The sequence below is a fragment of the Eleutherodactylus coqui genome, chromosome 6 (genome assembly GCF_035609145.1).
Source record: "Eleutherodactylus coqui strain aEleCoq1 chromosome 6, aEleCoq1.hap1, whole genome shotgun sequence".
In the NCBI taxonomy this organism is placed as follows: domain Eukaryota; kingdom Metazoa; phylum Chordata; class Amphibia; order Anura; family Eleutherodactylidae; genus Eleutherodactylus; species Eleutherodactylus coqui.
Window position 1 is genome coordinate 181,182,781 of NC_089842.1, and position 16,721 is coordinate 181,199,501.

The window sequence follows — 16,721 nt, forward strand, 5'->3', positions numbered from 1 at the left end:
ACACAAGAGATGTTTCGTAGCCTGAAAGAACCCATTGGAAACCATGGGCTTCACATACATGTGTTTTGTAGCAATGATTTTGTAGCAAGATTTTGTAGCCCGCGTAGATGTGGCCTGAAAGTAGATCACTTTACATGGCTTCCATACTGTCTTTTTAAACCAAAAACCAACTGGATCCTTGTTATTCATTATTTTATAACTATGTATTATACATTGTAATTGCATATTATATATTAGAATTGTTTCACAATGATTTAGCTGTCTGGTCTTTAGGAGATGCTGTCTTTTATATTTGCTATGAAGAAATGTTGAATTTGTGAATTTTAACTATGCCCTTGAATCTTAGCTTTCTGTTTTTCTATTAGTTTGTATCTGAGTCATACAGTTCTCTATCAATCTCAAACTATTATGATTTGTCATGAGAAGAAAAGCAACTAACATACAACCCCTCTACTCATTAAGCTGTGTGATGTAGGTGACATCTGGAAAAAAGCCAACACTACACTATGCTTTAAACCCATTCTAAGCGCTTCTGGACTAATTCCAGCATTCTGATCCTCCACCATAGACCCATTCACAACACAGACAGCCACCTGCAGGTCCTGGAAATAAAAGTATTAAGCTGATTATTCTAACAAACTGATAGTCTTGCTGGAATAATGAAGAGTTTTCTAAGCAACTGTAGTCTTTGGAAAATTGCATTTTCATTTTTGGAGAAAGTTCTTCTACCAACAATAAGATTATTATTACATCACCCTCAAAGCATTGAAAAATGTAAAGGGATGCTCAAGTGGATTAATATCTGATTGATTACAGTATGGCAAATTTTGCTACATTTACAGGAGCTCATAATGAACTGCAAGGACTAATTCATAATCTCTGTGCTGTCCAAGTCTACAATGGACTAGATTCTGCCAGTAAACGGATCCATAGTGGTCAACGTTCCAATCCACACAACAGTTTTTTTCATGCAGACACAGTCTGCATAAAAAAAAAAATCTCACCATACACTATTCAGATTTACTTTGAAGAGAAGACTTCCAATAGAGACTACAGGATGTCCCAAAAAAAACGGAGCCATTCCACAAATAAAAAAAAGTTATGACTGTCAGAAAATGGCAGCAGAAGATTTTTTTTACAAGTAGTACAGCAAAACCAACTATATAAATTTGGTATTTTTGTAATTGTACTGACGCATAGAATAACGTTATAATGTCATTTTTGCTGCAATGTGTATGTCGTAAAAAGACACCCCTCAAAGATGGTGGAATCGCTTTTTTTCCATTTCACTCCACTTAAAAAATGTTAGAACTTTTTCAGTAGATTATATGGTACATTAAATAGTAGCATTGAAAAATACAACTTGACCTGCAAAAAACAAATCCTCAGATAGCTACGTTGATGGATAAATAAGAGTTAGGCTTTTTTGAAAGAGGGGAGGAAAACCAAAAAGGCCATGTCACTAAGGGGTTAAAGGGATTCTGTCACCAGGTTCATGCTGTCACAGGTAGCAGCAACCTGGGATAGAAATGCCTGTTACCCCCATGGGTGTTTTATTTTGAAACGCTGCAGCATTTTAGAATAATTGCACTTCGTACTCTGACTCCATGATGAGCTCTGAGTCAAGAGGGCGGGCCGTGTCAGCCTCTCCCCGCCCATTGCATATACACAGGTAGGGAAAGGAATTGTCAGTCTTCATGCAGCGGCAGGGAGAGGCTGGCTCGGCTCAACCACTGTGACTTGGAGGGATCCTCCTGACAGTAAAATTGGGTTAAGTTGGACAAGATTCTGGCTGGTCCTAGGACACAGAAAATATCTTCTGGGCCTCAAACCAAGACCTGTTCTCTCATAACCAATAATACATCTGCACTAGAGATGAGCGAGCACCCAAATGCTCGGGTCCGTGTTATTCGAGTCGAGCTTTTTGGAAATTTTGAGAGCTCTGCTCGAGTAATGAACCTCATTGACTACAATGGCAAACCACAGGGAAGAAAAAACGGCTGTCCGCGCTCCTTGGGATACCAGACTCTGATCCAGGATAATCAATTCCTTCTTTTTATTGGGAACACATACAGGGATCTTAGAGCAACGCGTTTCAGTAGATACAACTACCTTTCTCAAGCTCTACACAGCTCCGACTGACACACAACATAAATAGGCATTAGCATAGTCACGAGGTGAAAACAGCTAATTAACACATAGCTGTTTAATTAGACAGGGGCGTGATAGTAGCCTCCCAGTTTACTCTATACGTTGTCTAGATAACACACTAGGAACGCCCTTCAGCGATCCGTGTACATATAAAAAACTTCATTTGGATCACTACGGGACAGTAATCTCTCACCAATGTGCGTAGACACCTGTTTTATGCTAGGTTTTAAACATTAAAATTTTTTCATTAAACATCCTCATATTAACGTTATTCACATAGTAAAAATAATGAATACACTTTGCAAGAATAAATTATCTACAAACATCTTATATATCCTCCATAACAATATAAAATAGATTATAAACATATGTTACATATAATAGGCGCTTAAACCTCAATACCGCTAATAACTTTTGACAGTCATAGTATATTATATAAATATTGTATAAAAAAGAAAAAAATTTTTTCTCTATAAAAACTATTTTATACAAGAATATTACCTATCATACAAAGCTAAACTGATCTATATATAAACTAGTTTCACCCCCAGCTTTGTATGATAGGTAATATTCTTGTATAAAATAGTTTTTATAGAGAAAAAATTTTTTTCTTTTTTATACAATATTTATATAATATACTATGACTGTCAAAAGTTATTAGCGGTATTGAGGTTTAAGCGCCTATTATATGTAACATATGTTTATAATCTATTTTATATTGTTATGGAGGATATATAAGATGTTTGTAGATAATTTATTCTTGCAAAGTGTATTCATTATTTTTACTATGTGAATAACGTTAATATGAGGATGTTTAATGAAAAAAAATTTTAATGTTTAAAACCTAGCATAAAACAGGTGTCTACGCACATTGGTGAGAGATTACTGTCCCGTAGTGATCCAAATGAAGTTTTTTATATGTACACGGATCGCTGAAGGGCGTTCCTAGTGTGTTATCTAGACAACGTATAGAGTAAACTGGGAGGCTACTATCACGCCCCTGTCTAATTAAACAGCTATGTGTTAATTAGCTGTTTTCACCTCGTGACTATGCTAATGCCTATTTATGTTGTGTGTCAGTCGGAGCTGTGTAGAGCTTGAGAAAGGTAGTTGTATCTACTGAAACGCGTTGCTCTAAGATCCCTGTATGTGTTCCCAATAAAAAGAAGGAATTGATTATCCTGGATCAGAGTCTGGTATCCCAAGGAGCGCGGACAGCCGTTTTTTCTTCCCTGTGGTTTGCCGTAATTAAGCCCCGGTTACCCGGTGTAGCTTACCTGGATTGTCCGGCTGCTCTCCGACGGAGGTTGGATGGATTAAAGACCTATTTTACAAGTGGACCTGGATTGCGGTGTCAGCGAGATACCTTGTGCAAGGTATTCTCGCTAGACACCAGGTGAGTTTAAACACTCTACCTTGTTTTTTATTTCATGTTAAGAGAATATAACATGATTTAGCAAAGCATCAAGTGCGCCTCCTTATAATATAATTTAATTGACTACAATGGGAGACTCGAGCATTTTATTTATTTTTTTCTTGTCTCTCTCTCTCTCTGCCTGCCAGCTGAAAAATTTGCCATTGACGCACTCGCAGCGACGGGGAGGGGCCAAAACAGGCACGGCACAGGGGGAGGAGCCAAAAACTGGGGCAGGGTCGAACACGGCATGATGCTCGTTCGAGTAACGAGCACCATCGAGTACGCTAATACTCGAACGAGAATCAAGCTTGGCAGAGTACGTTCGCTCAACTCTAATCTGCACTCAATCTCTTCCCCTTGTTCTTCATATATATTTTCTGCTCTATTCTAGATTCCTTTCTATTTATAAGCATAGTTAATTTTAATCCTAATATGCGACAGATTGTTTGACTGTATTGCAATAGATTGGATATGTCAGCTACAGACTTTATGCAAATGGTTCTATTTTGTACTGTTGATAAACTGAATAAAAATCTTTAATAGTCAAGCTAGAATACCCATGGGGGTAGCAGACATCCCTGTCCGCGGTTAATGGCATGTGGCAGCATGAACCTGATGACAGAATCCCTCTGTAAATGAATAAAGATGCAGGATTTTATCACATATCTGTTTAGCAGATTTCCTCCTTGTTTTGTGATATTGTGACATAGACCTACCAACGGACCCAACTTCAAAAGCCTCCAGTGATCCGCTCTTATCACTGCGACAAGCACCAGCTAACCGCACATTTCTCCTGCAGTGGAAACATTTAGTATTACACATCAACCATTAAAATCGTGGATCAGGAACACTATATTTTCTCCTTAGGGAGAGCACCTAGAAGGTGAGTGAGTGAGGAGACTGGTAAGGCCATTCATGCTCCTCTGGGCAATATGCAAATAAGGGAGATGGAACAATCTCCCTTATTTGCATATTACCCACATGAGCATGAATGGCCTTATAAGTCTCTTCACTCACCTCCTAGGTGCTCTCCCTAAGGAGAAAATATAGTGTTCCTGACCCACATCACAGGCCTCTCGCTAGCCAAGCCAGAAACCTACTGCACACTCATGAGGGGCAAACACCCCGAAACAGCTGTCTGTGTAGGGATTCTGGATTGGCTTTCAATTCCCAGTCATTGTTATCAGGCTTGTATAACAAGTCTAACATTCACTTGTAGGAATGCTGCCCTCCAATAGGTGGCGCTGCAGAGGTATTGTTCCATCTCCTTTATAACTATTAAAGTGGAATGCACTTCCTATAATACTTGGAAGGTCCTGATGTTCACTGCTTTAGCTCACAGAGATAAGTCCTAAGCAGGAGACCACCACAATGACATCTACATACTCTAATAATCCATATGAACAGGAGATGCAGTAAATAAGACACAACTGTATACAAACAAACCTATACTGAAGTTGTCATCCCTAAGATCAACCCCAGGCACCAAACTAGAAGATATACATAGTATACTTAAAAATAAGAGCATGTCTCTATCGAATGAGTGTGAGTAGCAATGTTAAATTAATAGCACCAGGGGCGTAACTATAGAGGATGCAGGGGATGCAGTTGCACCCGGGCCCAGGAGCCTTAGAGGGCCCATAAGACCTCTCTTCTCCATATAGGAAGCCCAGTACTATGAATAAAGCATTATAGGTGGGGTTACAGGTTTTGCATTGGGGCCCAGAAGCTTCAAGTTACGCCACTGAATAGCACCACCGCTGGACATTGGCTGGGCCAACCCTGGCCGCAATGACCGCAGAAGATTTTGATAAGTGGTTTTATGAAAATAAATAAAAACAAATTCTGGTAAAATGTAGGTAAAAGTGAACAATTTTTCTGTCAAACTAACATTTATCATCAATTTACTCTCTAATTTGATAAAAGAAAGCGATTACTTTAACATTCTGAGATTTCCTATATCATTAAGCCTTAGCTCAACTTGCATGCAGCAGAAGACAAAACTACTGTAACTGCCTAAGGCCTTGCAAACAGAGAGACTGTTTTGGTTACATCACTGATGATCCATCATAGATTTCCAATTTCAGATTGACGCTGACACAGAAATATAATTATGGTTTGTGCTTGATAAGTAATATGACAGAAAGCAGAAGCACACAACACAGGGAAAAGGCTTTGGGTCCCTGAGATGTTATATTACTCACTTAAGTGGTATATGCCTGAGCATGCAGAATAATCCATAGTCCTCTTATCTCGCATCAATAAATCAATTATTTACTAAAATGTTAATAGAATAATTATTTATTTACATGCATTAGGTGCAGAGGGGTTGGCCATAGTCTGAGGGTTTTGCTTTTAGAAGATACCTTTAAGAGGGATTATTTCTTTATGATTAATATAGAGTTTTGATACATGTAACTATAAAACGTGTCACTGAACTTAGGAAGCGTGTATTTTAGTAATTCTGTTTGTACAGTTTCTCACTAAAGTCTTTTTTGGGTGTTCCAGAGGTGGCAGGGTGTTAATGTAGATAGCAAGTTCTGCCCTCAGACACTATGAACTTGCACTTACTGAAAAAATCCATTACCGATTTTACCACAAATTTTACAGCAAAATCTGCATGTTTTGTTGTTGATTTGTCATGGACTCAGCCTATTCAGGGGTGATATCTGCTATGAAGATCTGTAGAAAGGATCAATATACTGCAAATTTAAAGGGCTAGTCCCATCACAGCTAGTTATCCTCTATCTGTTATCTCTGGCACTCTCATTGCAGTGAATGTAGCAAAGTTGCACATGCGTGGCCTCTGCAGTGTTGTAGTAATAATAATAATATAAATGTGTTTCTTAAAGCAGCCTATGCAAATGCATGTATATATATATATATATATTCATATATCTGCCTTCATAGAAAATAGCTAGCAGTGAAATGGTTAACTGGTTCATTCTTATGCTGGTATCCTGAAATACACTCCTACACCAGTTCTACGAGGTCCTGAGATGTGTTTCTCATGAGAAACACCTGTGATGCCCTCCGCTTATAAAAGGGAGGCTACTTCTTATCTATGTCTTGGATTCCTTAGTCCAGGCAGAGATATTGATAGTATGTTCTAGTTGCGTTTCCTAGAAATTACGTGTTCACATAGCAACATACACCTGGGGCATAAACATATGTTAATCATCAGCGTCGTTAAATACTAGGCCAATCATGAGTTGTTATGATGTTGGGAGGGGTATGCATGTAATTGGTGCGTCATATTCAGTATAACTGTATTGTACTGTGTAACTTCCTTACAATAAACCAGAATGGTATGGGGGTTTAAGGGGAATACCCCTGAGTCCAAATACATATATTCATGCATGAAGCTTCTCATTATAACCAATCTGGAGCAAACCAGTGAAATCTTCTGGCATATGATTTATTCCTATAACAGCAGCCTACAATTTGGGGCATGCCAGAGTTGAAATCTCAGAATTGCAGGCTCCCAGCAGGCAAACCCCCACGATCAGTAACTTATACCATTTCCTTTGTATAGGTGATAACTTGCTGCGATGGCAAAAACTCTTTAAAACTACTTTCCGCTTTTTTTTCTACAGTATGTTAAGGAAAGCAAGCCTAGCATTCTGCTGGTAGTTCCTTCCCCTCATACTGCATTGCTCTGTCTCTCCTCCAATCAGCAGTGAGCTAGTATCTGAATGCCTGCCCCTTAGCTTTCCCAGGACGATTCAAGCATTCAGAGACATGCTGGCCAAATGTACACACACACACACACACACACACACACACACACAGTACCAGCAGGAGAGGCAGAGATTGTGGAGCGATTGCAGATTCTGCATCTGCAGATCTATTGGCCTGTGAGTGCAGGGAGCTGGCTGCGAAGATAGTTTCTCCCCCATGTCTTAGCATCCCTCTTATTACAGAAGTCCAGTATTTAACAACAGGCAGTGGATTGCAGAGGACCTGGAAGGGAGACCACTAGTGCAAACCACTTCAATCTTGATTTACAGTGGTAAAAATATATTTAGTAGAAGTATATTTCAGGATTAATGAGATACACAGCCAATTACATGAGCATAAGTTGTCTGAAAAGTTAGTGCCACTTTAAAGGTTGATGCTTCACTTTTCCAACGTAGGAGTGAATGGGGAATGGGACAGACAGCTCTTATGCATTCTGTCTCATATACATCCAAGTATAATTACTGTACTTTATTGTGTGTACTTGAATGTAGGCCTACTTAATGGATCCCTAGAAAATACCGTATACATGCCATCAAGCTATAGGACTGGTAATCATTAACTTGGACCACTAAATTGTTTCTCCTCAGGAGCCAACGAACCATAAATAGCCACATATGCCGATATGCATTTATGGACTGAGCACCAATCCAGAAGGGTCAGTCTCCCTCCTCTTTTGAAGTCATTTTGGAGAATAAGCAGTGTTGTGAAGGCTATGAATGGTGCTAATCGCGCTTACTTTTACATGCTCAATCTAACTTGACAGTTCCATATTATTCAACAGAAAATATCTGTAGAATAGATGCTCTATACAAGAAAATACATTGAAATTCTATCTTCTGAATGAAAATCTTATATGACCAACATGAAAATCAAGTCTGACATGAGCAGAACTTCTGCCATATGTAAGGATGGTACATGGCCTCTGGCCTGAACCTGAAATACTCTTTTGGTCTTAAGGGACCCATTTGTTGTAATGTTTTTACTTCTGTTGCATTGTTTTAAACTGCATTATAAATTGGTTGCAAATTCAACTATGCAATAAAATAATCATCTTTTTTATAGCAGTTAGTAATACATTGCACAATGTCACTGTTAATGTACTCCATTCGAGGAAAAATAGTTCTGGCACTTTTTTTTTAATGAAAAGTAGAATATAGTATTTTCATTAAAAAGAAAAGAAACGGCATTATAAATAACAGCAAGGCGTCCAAAATTGTATATACTGAAGAAATAGATCTTCCCAGTGATGCACCAGTGCACTGGAAAAAAACAACAATTGCTTTCATTATACATTTCTATTTAAATGCTAAACTCCAAGCACGGGGTTTGTTTTCATCATACAATTGAGACACAAAAAGCTTACAGAAGCTGCTAATACTAAAATATAACCAAGCATACAATGATTGCATGGAATTCACTCATTCTTATTGATCATGGACGATGGGTAAGGCAGATTTGAACAAACTTTTTTTAGGCTGTATTCACATGGGCGATTTTTCGAACTAAAAAAACTGTATCAAAATAGCATAGAAATAGAACACATTGATTTGAATGCAGATATTCACATGGGCAGTTTTAGTCAGACAGACAGGCCAAGTAAAAAAAAAAGTTTTTACAGTGTTATGTTCATCCTGGACTGCCAACAGGAATCTGGTATGAGGGCAGCCAGGACGGACATGAAAACTAGATATACGGGTGGCTAGACGCAGGATGAACAGAAAAGTGAGGAAACAGAGCATGGCACTCTGAACCCTCAGACTGAGTTCAGCTTGCAGAGGAGCACCTGTCCTGAAAGGGATGACCCCACTTTCTTCCACGATAACAGGACGGGGGCCCAAGGGGAACCAAAGTGCTGGTAACCAAGAAACAAGACAGAGACAGACAAAAACTAAAAGACAAGAACAGTAGAACACCAGACAAACAACATAAACAAACCTGAGCACAAAAGCCAGACATGCAGGATCTCTGAGTGGGTTGACTGCTCAGAGAACACTGAAAAACATTCGCAACTCCCAGCCAGGAAGAGCTGGATTATATAGGGAAGGGGGAGAAGCTGATTGGTTGAAGGAACTGTCAATCATCAGCCACACCTCGCTGATAGTTGCATGATTAATTAACCTGGACTAATACACACAGGAGATGTTAACCCTAACTAGTCAGGATAGAACCCACAGAAACAAAGGTATGCTGGCAGAGACTTGACCGTGTGCTGACTGTGACATACAGCATGTCCTGTATTTAGCTCATTCAAATCAATCAGTGCATTTAAAAAAGCAGCTTGCACTCACATGATGTAAGTACAATCCATTTTTGAAGCATGTAGCCAAGCGGACCATGAAAAAGAATTGAGAAGCAGAAACTGGATGGCCTGTAAATGTAAGCTACCTTACTTTTTTTAACATGCACATGAAAAAAAAATTGATGCAAAGCAAATGAAAATCATGGGGAATAAATAAATAAAAATGTAAAGCTGCATAAGAATCACAAAAAAAATGTAAAGATCAGACCGTTTCTTACAAATTGCAATTGCTCCTGTAAATACAACCTCAAGAAGTTAGCTTCTTCCTTCCTCCATCTAAAAAAGAAAGCAAATTTGAAAAATAGAAAAAAGTCCCAGCGCTCATAAGAGGGGTCACATATACAAGTATCTGCTCCCTTTTAAATAGGAGGAGAAGAAGAAACTTACTTTGGAGGAGGGGGGTATGGATGATTAGACAGAAACACCCTCCTGATGGTGGAAACCAAGGTAGTTGTTTTGGAACGTTTCAGGTAAGTCCAGGCCTTGGTATTTAATCTTATTTATTTATTCTATTCAAGACATACAGGTTGACAAAAACATACAACTGGTGATGCGTTTCAGTGCTATTCAAGCGCCTTTCTCATACAACTGGACTTCCCTAAAATGTTCCAAAACAATTACCTTGGTTTCCACCATAAGGAGGGCATTTGTGGGCATTCATCCGTTCCCCCCTCCTCCAAAGTAAGTTTATTCTCCTCCTTTTATTTAAAAGGGAGTGGATACTTGTAAATGTGACCCCTTTTATGAGCGCAGGGATTTTTTTCAATTTTTCAAATTTGCTTTGTTTTATACCCTTGGGAATTCCTTTGAAATTCTTGGGATTCCATGAAGCTCTGCTTCACTGTATTGAATGCCTATGGCATAAGAGGATACCAATAAGACACGAAGACCAGGACTTCAGGTGTAGCACCTGGTTGTCCCATTTACACTGAGTCCAGGTGCCCACATCAGGTAAGTCCAGAATACCTTGAATATTTTTAGTATTCATTCTTAAATCCTTGTGAGGCACTTTCCTAATTACTCCTTCTAAAAAAGAGAATTACTGCATTCGAGCCTACTGTACTGGTCACTTAATACAGACTGCGCAACGTAGAGAACACTAGAGTCCTAAAGAATTCTAATGAGCGGGTTCAGCCATTTTAGCCATATCAGTTATTAGCTGTGGCATATGATCATTCATATAGCCTTGCCTTGCCAATAAACAAACATTAGCAAAATAATGCTCAATAGCTGTACACCTGCAGGGCTTCCAACATGGCGCTGCTATAGGATGAAATATAGAGCTTCTCTGGTCAACTGTAAGTGAAGCAAAGTCTTAGGCCACACAGGCTCAAAGGAACAGACCCTCAAGTGCGCATGCACATATCATGTAGAAACAGCCTGTCATTGGATCTGAAAGCAACATCAGCACTAGAACTGTCCATTTAGACAAGAGCTTTATGGATTATAGATCAGCAAACATGATGCCAAGCATCAAGACAGAGAGGCAGTAGAAATGCATCTGATTGATAAATCTGGATTTGGAGAATGACATTAGAATGCCAGCTGTCCAAATGTGTGGTGCCAAGTCTAAAGTTTCTGAGTGAGAAAATGATAATATGGAGCAAAATTTTCATAGTTTGGGTTGGAGCCATTAATACCAGTGAAGGAGAATCTTAATTCTCTCTAAAGTAATATGTATGGTACTGTAATACTTCCAAGTTTGTGGCTTTAGTTTGTAGAATGGTCTTTCATGTTCTAGTACAACAATCCCTTGGTCATTTGCATGAAAACTATAGTTTGCACAGCTTGGTGTAGAAGAACGGGCATGTGCAAGTATTTTACCTTACACCACTGAAAACTCTTGGGGTGACATAAAATACTGATTGCTCAATATCTGTTTGACTTGACTAACTTGAACTATGGATTGTCATATTAAAGGCTAATATAGAATATTCTATCAAGCAAGCTATAAAACACAATTTAGTGCACTAATAGAAGAAAATGTAATCTTTGATATGACCTGAGATCAAGACCCTTAAGAAAGCTTGCCAACCAGAAGGATAAAACTGAAAATTACGCAGAAAAAGAAATATGATAGCAAAATAATCCGACTAGACAGCTCAACCCAATATTAAAACATCACCCTTCCATAGTAAAAATAACATACAAATTGTTGAAAGCACAGTAAGAATAATCTAATTATGATCCACATGTAAAAGGAAAAAATTGCTACATAAAAAATACATCTAAAATGTATCTATTAAACCAGGCCACCAAATAATACCAACCAAAATATTAAAATACATTATAGTATATCTGTCAGTGATGTGTTATACTCATCTAAAAACACATTAATCCTAATCCACACACACAGATAAATATATTAACTATACAACTGAACAGCTACTGTATAATAATCTCCCATTTCAAGGACACAACACAAATTTAAACAGGTCAACCACAGAATATAGAGCATCGAAAAGAGAATCCATCCCCATCCTAATGCTCTATTAATGGTTCTGCACAAATGCAGTTTGCTCTATATTGACTATAGACTGACATTCTAGTCATGCAATGATAATTACAAGAGGGATCCAACACAAATATGTGAACAGCATAATCTGGCACAGTAAAAACATAAACACGATACTACCAATGCACCAACAGCAGTACACCATCATCACCAAACTCTAACTATTGATAATAATATAGAGAAGGAGTTGGTTGCAACATGGCGCTACAGTAGTTCAGCACATGTTATCAATCTTTAACTGTAGGTGTCAAGTAAATGTACAAATCCTTGTAATACTTCCTCCATAAATGTAAGCTAAGAGCATTTCAATGTTACACATGCTGAATTTGGTCATTTTAAACTCTGTTATAAAAATGGATACATTGTTTATAAACCTAATAATAATATGCAACAAATAAAGCATATATAAGCTACATACAAACACTACAAAATAAGATGATCTCACCTAATGGTGTCAACATCTGCAAAATACATTTAATAGTATGTTGCAATATGTCACAACAGGTCTGCAGAGAGGGCTTCCCAACATCGCCCCTCCACTATTGTGACAGAAGCCCTATACAGCTTACTAAACACCCCCCCCCACCCCCCAAACCTCAGCCATGATCCCTATACCACTCAGAGAATACCATAAGCTATGAGAGTCCTGATATAATGCAATCAGGCATCTGAAACAAATTAAAGGCGCATGATAGAGCATTGTGAAAATTCAGGATGATACTAGATTTACAAAACCTATGATTGCAGGCTGACTTATTACAACATGCATCAATGGCAGACACTGTAATCACTCCCTGCCCCCACCAACAAGACAAAGCAGCAGTGCCATACCCCAACATTACACAAATTCCAACACAAGCAGCACCCCCTCCTGGCATCTCTGTGGCTGCCATGGTATCTTTGATGTGGTTGTGTCTGTGCTTGATGTTGATAAGGATGATGAAAAAAGGTGGTGGATATATATATATTGATAATGGAAGGGGTATACATCGTTATCACAGTGCCTGAGCCAGGAAAGGAATATAATATATGATGGAGCTGTGATCCTGGGGTGTGATACATTGTAACCCAGCTGGGATTACCTTAGCAACCAGAGAATCCACTTCTCCTCCTCCTCCTCCAGCTGCTTCCTCTGCTATCTCTCTTTTCTCTATCACAGGCTGATGGAAGCTTGGTGCATGGTCCCACTGACACTTGGGGGACAGCCCCAATACCTGCTTAGTCCAAGGAAGGTGGTGGGAAGGCAGCCTGAGGGTCCCCCGGAGACAGGTCCATCCCTATGCGTGCACAAGAGCTGCTGAGGATGGATGGGAATAAACAGGACAAACTGCTTCCCACCTCCTCCTCTCCTCCTCCTCCTCCTTCTCTGGCTTAGGAGGATGCTGCAGTAGCTGGAGTGCTCTCTGCTGGGGAAAGCTGGTCTAGAAGATGATGCTGATGTTGGTTTCTTATTCAGCAGTTTCTTATTCATAAAATGTCTTTTCTTTTTAACTAGTCCATTAATGAGAATAAATTATCTTAACAATAAATTACACTGCAAGGAAGCGCCTGGAGGGGAAAACAGGTGAAAACTGCAAGAAGAGAGAAAAACTGGTGGAAAGAAATTAGACATCTAAGTTGGCACATAGGAGTGTTAATTAAAGTGTTAAATGAGTATGGACTATTGATCACAAACCGCAAACACACAGGGGGTGATACTCTGCATCAAGTACAGTTGACATCTGCCTGGCCCAAAGTGGTCCTGGCCATAAAGGTTAGCATTAAAATAGGCAAAACACTCCTTTTTAATTAGCAGAATAAGTAACTTGGGGTTTCCAAGGGTTAAATGAATTTGGCCCACTGATCTAACACTGACAGCATACAGAGGGTGATGCCCCACAATAAATTCTGTTGAGGTCAGTCTGGCACAAAGTGGTTCTCGGTTTATTAGTTGGCAGAAAACCTGACATCTAACTGATTTAAAGATGTAACTGGGGTATTCCAAGGGTTAAATGAGTTAAACGAGTTTGGGCCACTGATCTAACACTGTCAGCTAATAGAGGGCGATGCTCTGCATTAAAGTCAATAGAGGTCAGTCTGGCCAAAGTGGTTCTAGGCATAAAAGCTGGCAACAAAGTGGGCAAAAGGCCACATTTTACTGATCCGAGTAAGGCTAAATTTTTATATAGGGGCGAGTGCGATATCGGGCCATAAAACGTTGCCTGATATTACGCTCACCAACATGCGATAGCCCCATTAATGCGAGGTGTTTTTGTGTTAAAACAACCTTGCATCTGTTAGGGGAAATGGCGATTATTTTCAATAGGGACTTGTTATTTGTATAGCGCCAATTTATTCTGCAGCGCTTTCAAGTAATTTATTTATTACCCCCGCCCCAGCAAGCTGGGTACTCATTTTACCGACCTTGGAAGGATGGAGGGCTACCGGCTACCTGAACTTTGCGAAGATTGAACTCGCAACCTTCAGGTCGTGAGCGAGAGCTTAACACTCTGTGCCACACGAAGGAAAACTCGCATTGCACATGCGTGCACCTAGCACGCGGTGTGATGCGATGCTATGCGAAGGAACACCCAAAGATAGAACATGCCGCATTTCTTTCCTACACAGCATTGTAGTGCGATGCGGGGAAAAAAAATTGCTCATGTGTGACCCCATTCAAAAGAATGGGATTTATATTCGTGCAAGACTTATATGTCTTCAACGCTCAAATCTTGTATGATTTTCTCAGATGTATGAAGATGGCCTTACTGACTGGTGTTTTCAAAAAGTTAAAGAGGTTGTACTAAAATTTCAAGTTATCCCCTGTCTTATAGGGGACAATTTACTGGTTGTAGGGGGTCTCACCACAGAGACCCCCACCAATCTCAAGAATTGTGCTCCCTGGTCACCCTCTGCCTCTCACTGTGAAGTCACCTCTTCCCCGCCGTGATGTCAAAATTAAAGGAGCGCTGGCTGGTTGGCTATCTCTGCAGAACTACTGAAAGTAAATGGAGCATCAGCAAGCTTGCTCGACCAGCACTCTATTTACTCTCCTCCTCATTGCAGAGGGTACAGTGAGCCCACAGTAAGAAGGAGTAAGGACATGGAAACCCCCTTCTCGAAATCAGCGTGCGCACGGGGGGTCTCAGCAGTGAGATAGGGAATAACTTGTAATCTTGGTAAAACCCCTTTAATGAGGATTTGTCACCTGCATTAAGCACCATAAATTAACTTATGGTGCTGTTAAGGGAGGTGACAGGGTGTCGGTTGCAGTATTTTTCATACTCACCCGCTTGCTGGTTCCCATGGTGCCCGCCTGTGAAGTTGGCCGAAAATCTAACTCTTTCCAGAGTCCTGTTTCCATGCTCTCCCATAGACTTGTATAAGAGAAAGTGTGCACTGGACTCCAACAAGAGTCAGATTTCTGGTTGGTGCACAGACTTCATAGGCAGGCACTGTGGGAACCAGGTAGCGGGCGAGTATGGAAAATATAGCAGCTCCCCTAACAGTACCATGGCTAAGTCTATGGCTTTTTAGGCAAGTGATAGGTTCCCTTTAAAAGAGTTTGGTCCAGTGTTCTCACATCGCCAACACACAGCGGGTGATGCCCACATCAAATACAACTGAGGTCATCCTAACTCAAAGTGGTTCTAGGCATAAAAGCTGGCATTACATTGAGAAAATAGCTACATTCTACTGAAAAATCAGTAAGTTTTGTATAGGTAAGGATGTTTAGCACTGTAAAAATAAAGATTACTACAATACAACCCTACAGACTCCATTATAAGGCAATGCAATCTGATAGTGGTTGCCAGGGTGGAACTTCCACTGTAGCAGCTGTTTTGGGGCCCATGGCATCAGGGGGCTAGGACAGCCAAATGCATTATCCCCAAACACACGTGTACCTTTGCATCATTAATATGTTCTTTACACATTGGGGCACTGGTACACGTCCATGTGTGTCCTGCATTGCCCTCCCCTCTCCCGTCCTCGTTGGTTCCTCTAGTTCTGTATGACGCACCAGAGTTGCAGTCCTGATAAGGCAAGGGAGGAAGATGCAGGATGCAGAGGCCACCATATGCCAGTGCTGTGATGTGTAAAGAAAACAATGATGTTAAGGTACAAACTGGGACTCATATCAACCACTACTATTGGGGGGAGTGCAGCACACAGAGGGACCACTACTACTGTGGTGGTCAGGGCACACGGGGACCACTACCATGCGGGAGGGGGCTGCAGCATTCAGAGGGGCAACTACTACTGTGGATAGCACAGGGGGGACTATTAGTACTGGGGGACCACTACTAGTGGGTGGGGGGCACTATTACTTGCTGGAGGGATGCACAGAGAGACCACTATTACTTTTACTTGGGGGTTGGGGCCACAGAGGGACTACTTTTACTTGTGGACACATTGAAAGACCTTTATTATGCTGCTGGGTCACAGAAGGACCACTATTACGTGTGAGAGGGGCACACAGGGACCACTGTTACTTTGTTGAGACACAGAGAGTCCACTACTACTTTGTGCGTAAGGTACCATCATTACTTGGGTGTGGAACACAGTCAACTATTACTTTGGAGGAGATACAAAGGGTCCACTTTTGTTTTGTGAGTACA

The 16,721-nt window shown here is 40.2% G+C and overlaps 1 protein-coding gene across 1 annotated transcript in view; it reads right to left on the minus strand.

Moving 5' to 3' along the window:
• The window catches only part of RGS6 (regulator of G protein signaling 6), a 389,049-nt gene extending 375,632 nt beyond the window's left edge, over positions 1–13,417 (minus strand). The window contains exon 1 of the mRNA XM_066608377.1: positions 13,206–13,417. The gene's annotated coding sequence lies outside the window, so the exon portion shown is untranslated. The remainder of the gene's footprint in view (positions 1–13,205) is intronic.
• Positions 13,418–16,721: the final 3,304 nt, after the last annotated feature.